At 42.0% G+C, this 5,323-nt stretch overlaps 1 non-coding gene across 1 annotated transcript; it reads right to left on the bottom strand.

Annotated features, from left to right (window-relative positions):
* Positions 1 to 5,002: 5,002 nt before the first annotated feature.
* On the bottom strand, positions 5,003 to 5,109 carry LOC118144573 (U6 spliceosomal RNA). Its single transcript, XR_004729341.1, has one exon. It is a non-coding gene; the product is annotated as a U6 spliceosomal RNA (small nuclear RNA).
* Between the last annotated feature and the right edge of the window lie 214 nt (positions 5,110 to 5,323).

Raw genomic sequence — 5,323 nt, 5'->3', positions numbered from 1 at the left:
AACTGTGGAGCATCTGTTTACATGCGGCCCTGTGGCACTTCTCAGAAGTGGTACTTGGGTCACAGCGAGGGCGTGCTGAAGGATGAGGTGGTGCTTGAATGAAGATGAGATTGACAAACTCTAACTCTTAGCCTTGAGCAGGCTGCACACGCCAGTCTCCTGGGAGCTGTCAATCCAGGACAGAGCATGATGCTTGAAGAATGAAAAATGAGCTTGGTTTACATAATGTTCTGGGGGGAGTTGATGATTGAGGTGTCAGTTTCCTTTTCTGAGAGCCCATCTGTCCTGATTTCCTGATCAAAGTTTCTACCAACCTGTCACAAGAGGCACCCTGTTATATCAGGTGGCGCCTCACCTCTGCGAAACTAAAAGGGAGGTTGAATGCAGCAAGGCAGCATTTTAAGCCAACTGTAACCTCTTGAAACACACACACACACAAGGAAAATCTAGAACCAGAGACATAAATAGTGAGTGAGAGTCTACACTGAGAACTTTAGTATGTCCATGTACATGAAATTTGTTTATATATATTCATTCAGATGTACTTATTATATTCATGATATTATTCCAATCCCAGAACCAAATGAGACCATGTACTCTTTCGCGCACACAAATCCCACCCTTCCTATCACCATGCCTTAGCTTATTTTCCATCTACAGCCTAACATGCCCTTTCTCTGAATCTGCAAATGTCCAAATGCAGTTATTATGGATTGAATGATATGCACGAAAAGATGCCAAGTCCTGTGACTTGCCCAGTACCTGTGACTGTGACCTTATTTGGAAATTGAGTCTTTGCAAATGCTCACATTTAGATGAAGTCATTAGGATGGGCCCTAAGACAATATGACTGGCGTACTCACAAAAAAGGGAAATTTAGAGATGGAGACAGCCATGTGTAGAAGAAAGATGACATGAAGACACAGGGAGAACCCTGTCTATAAGCCAAGGAATGTGTGAGGCTACCAGAAGCTGGGAGAGATGCCTGGAACAGATTCTGTCTCACAGCCTTCAGCCTGTCACAGGGTTGGTTCCTTGACTTATGACTTCCAGCCCCAGAACTGTGAGACAATCTGTTTCTATTGTTCTGAGCCGCCCACTGTGTGGCAGCCCCAGGAAGTCACCACACAAATCAAATCTCAATATCAACCTACCTCCCATGGAACATCTTCTGAGTGTAGCCTGGCATTTAATCAAATCTCAATATCAACCTACCTCCCATGGAACATCTTCTGAGTGTAGCCTGGCATTTAATCAAATCTCAATATCAACCTACCTCCCATGGAACATCTTCTGAGTGTAGCCTGGCATTTAATCAAATCTCAATATCAACCTACTTCCCATGGAACATCTTCTGAGTGTAGCCTGGCATTTAAAACACATTGAACTGTAGGTGTTCGTTGACTGACTCACTGTTGGATGCTTGATGAATGACATTGTACTAGACCCTCTGATGATACAAACATGCGATTTTACTGTCAAGACTCTTCTAATCTTTGTGCATGGCAACATATAAACTCTGTAACTGTAAGGCAGGATCACAGAGGTGCTAAACGGATTCAGAATGACAAGTGACAAGAGCTATGACAGGGAGGGCTCTGTGGAGGAGCGAGCGGGCCTGAGAAGTGGCTCAGGTAGTGGTTATCTCCCTCTTGATGGCATGGGAGACCCCACTCACACTCTTGACTCTGCCTGCCTGTGCTGCCTTGTGTGAGTAGCCTTGGAGGTTAGAGCAGGTGCTCGGCCTGTGGTTCTATGATGTTGTATACAGATAGGTCGACATAAAGGAATCTTAGGCAGGCTCTAGGTTTTGCTTCCCTTTCCAGAAACTTCTCTGGTGCTTACAGGGGATTCTGGGAAAGTTGAGTGTCAGCAGTCTGGGAGGGTTCGTGTGTACAGAATGTGGAAGCTACATGGCGTGCTCCCTTCTTGCTCGCTTTGCTGCAGTAAAAACTGCCCTTGCTGGGGGAGTCTAGGCTGGTAGTAGAAAGTGATGTAGCCGACGGCCATCCCTCAACCTAGAGCTGAATCCCAGTGATGCTTATCATCAAGGGCTTTGAGGATCCTCGAGAATATGCCTTGGTCCCTTTCCTAGTCTTTTTACCTCGCCCCTATCTTGTGCCCCAAGCTCTCAGAATTTTGATATGCCTTTATATAGCCAACTGATACCCAAATACTTGAATGTCTTGTCTTTTCTCACCTGGCTCTGTTTTGGTAACCTGCCTGACAAATCTACTTGTGCTTTCTCCTGTGTTCCATTTATTTCCCCCATTTTTAAATTTAGACATTCATTCTAGCATTTATCCAATACTTTTTAACTGATTCCTTTTTTCTTCTTCTTATTTTATTTTATTTTTTGAGACGGAGTTTTGCTCTTGTTGCCCAGGCTGGAGTGCAATGGCGCAATCCCGGCTCACTGCAACCTCCACCTCCTGGGTTCAGGCAATTCTCCTTCCTCAGCCTCCTGAGTAGCTGGGACTACAGGCACGCACCACCATGCCCAGCTAATTTTTGTATTTTTAGTAGAGGTGGGGTTTCACCATGTTGACCAGGATGGTCTCGATCTCTTGACCTTATGATCTACCCACCTCAGCCTCCCAAAGTGCTGGGATTACAGGCGTGAGCCACCGCGCCCAGTCTTTTTTCTTCTTTTTTTAAGAGACAGGGTCTCCTTCTGTCACCCAGGCTTGAGTGCAGCTTACTGCGACTTTGAAACCCTGGGCTCAACGATCCTCTCGCCTCTGCCTCCAGAATAGCTAAGACCACAGGCATTTGCCAGCACCGCCAGCTACCTTTTTACTGTTTTGTACAGACGGCAATCTCACCATGTTGCCCAGGCTAGTCTTGAACTCCTGGTCTCAAGCAGTCCTCCCACCTTGGCCTCCCAAAGTGTTGGGATTACAGGCATGAGCCACCGTACTTGGCCTCATTAACTGATTACTCTTTAAGTACAAGGCTTTTGCTATTATCTCATTGGGGCTGGCAGAACTATGCAGAAAATACACATGGGAATGAAGCTGACCCGATCTCATCCTCAGAGACTTAGAATGCAATAAGATTCATACATCTGGACTGCAGGGTAGAGGGAGACTCACATCACCAGGTGGCTGTCCATTCAACATCTTGGGCAGGAAACTTTTAAGAAGCGGAAACAACAGCACTCCAAGTTGGGTGGTGGTGGAGAGGTAGAACAAGGTGGTAGAAAGAGGAGTCTCTCCTGATTGCCAGGTTTTCACCAGCAACACTGGCCACCATGGAGCAAGGCCTTGCCCTGACCTCAGTGCTTCAGGAAGCACAGGTTCAGAATAATAGCAATGCTCCCTGTGGCTGTCCATGTCCTGAAGATGCCCCCTAGTTGACCTTCCCAACAAGCCTGCCACCTCCTCCATGAAGCCATCCTGATAATCCCAGGTAGCACTAATGGCTCCGTTTTAACTTCTCTTTAGTACCTGTATCATGACGTATATTTTAGTTACATTGACTTCAGCCCTTAGATATAAGTACTTGGAGGTTAGAAAACATGTCCAATGCATGTTTTTATCATTCTAAAGCCTGGCATATTCCCATTGTTTAATGAATCAGTAAATAAATCAACAAATATGTATTGAGTGCCTATTAAGTGCTGGTCACTGAGCTATGCTCTGGAGATCCATACTTTGAAGAGAACAGCGTCAGTGATTGCAGTACGGTTCTTATTTGACTCTCTTTCCTTCGAGCCTCCAGCTCCGTGACAGACTTACTGACCACACCTGTGGGCTTGTGCCCCTCTCAGCAAAAGTAACATAAGATGCTCCCTGATGGTGCTGGGAGGTGCCTCAATGTACAGGTCTCCTGGTTGTGATGCCTCATATCTGTGATCAGGACAGCTTGCTGGGTCCTGTCTTGCCCAAATATCCTGGTTTCCAGCTCCTTGCCTAAGAAGCAGCTCCCTGTGTGGCTAGACTTCCCTAACTACTCTCCTCTTACCTAACTTTCGACCCCGGCTATGCCTTGACCATCAGCTCTTAGATATCTCCTCAAATCTGGCTCCATGAGGCCAAGCCATCATTGCCCACCATAAAGCCTGTCTTACCATCTTAGACCTGCGTTTTCAGTCTTTGACACACATGCTCTTAGGCAAGAAGAAAAGGACAAAATGATAAATATGTATGCCAATATAAGTGTACTTGACTGTTGGAAACCTGAGAATTCTGTCTTATCAGATTAAAAAAAAATTCAGTAAGAATGTAAGTTGGGGAAAAGTGAAATATTCTGAGATCTTTATACTACCTGTAATGAGCATAAATATATTGTGTAAGTTTAAAATTTTAGAAATTATGTATATTTCAATGTTGAGGGTAAATAGCAAAATAATAGAAACAGTATAACTCCCTAGCAGGAGAAAAACAGAAATAATAAAAATAGAAAAACCCAAAAGAAGGTAATAAACCTGTAAGAAACAAGGCAAATATAAGCACAAAATAAAATTTTAATGTCCAAATATTAGAAATTTAAAAAGTTTAAATGGAAGAAGTTCCATGGGAAAAAGATTTTCAAGCTATTAATAAATATATATATAAACATGAAATATAAAAATTAACATGTAAGAGAACTATATTGCATATACTCATATTCTTGTATATATGCACTCATAAATATGCACACATACATTCCTGTATATAATATTTTCAAGAGATATGTCTAAAATATAAGGATACAAAAAGGTGATAGATAAAAGGATTAAAAAACTACAGCTAGAAATACTAATCAATAGACATCTTAGAAGAATACATGGATATGAAACAAAATATTCTCTAAACATTAGAGAAGTATAAATTCACAATGAAAAATGTTTTAATTGACACAAATCTTACAACTTGATATGTAAGAACATAAAATAAGGCTTTGTAATACATAAGATAAAAATGTACAGAGTTGCACAAGGTATGCTGTCCTCAAAAGCCAATAAAGAATTACATGAGGGGGAAAAAGCAGAATAGGAGATTTTTATTCTTTTTTTCGGAAAAATATGAAATGCTTCACAAACTTGCATGCCATCTTTGTGCAGGGGCCATGCTAATCTTCTCTGTGTTGTTCCAATTTTAGTATATGTGCTGCTGAAATGAGCACAGAATAGGAGATTTTAATATACTTCTATCATAGATACAGTTTGCAAAAGAAGAATTATAATGACTGAGGATTTAAACCAGATTAAAAATCTGACCTATTGAATGGATACAGAACATTGCACTGAAAGATTACAGAAAACATTTCTCTCAGGCACACAAATAATATTTATAAAAATCTTTCATTTCTGGACTTTGAGTCAATCTCAATAAATTTT

The sequence above is a fragment of the Callithrix jacchus genome, chromosome 9 (genome assembly GCF_049354715.1).
Source record: "Callithrix jacchus isolate 240 chromosome 9, calJac240_pri, whole genome shotgun sequence".
NCBI classification, from domain to species: domain Eukaryota; kingdom Metazoa; phylum Chordata; class Mammalia; order Primates; family Cebidae; genus Callithrix; species Callithrix jacchus.
Note: the sequence above shows the minus strand (reverse complement) of the source record. Positions and strands in the feature narration are given on the sequence as shown.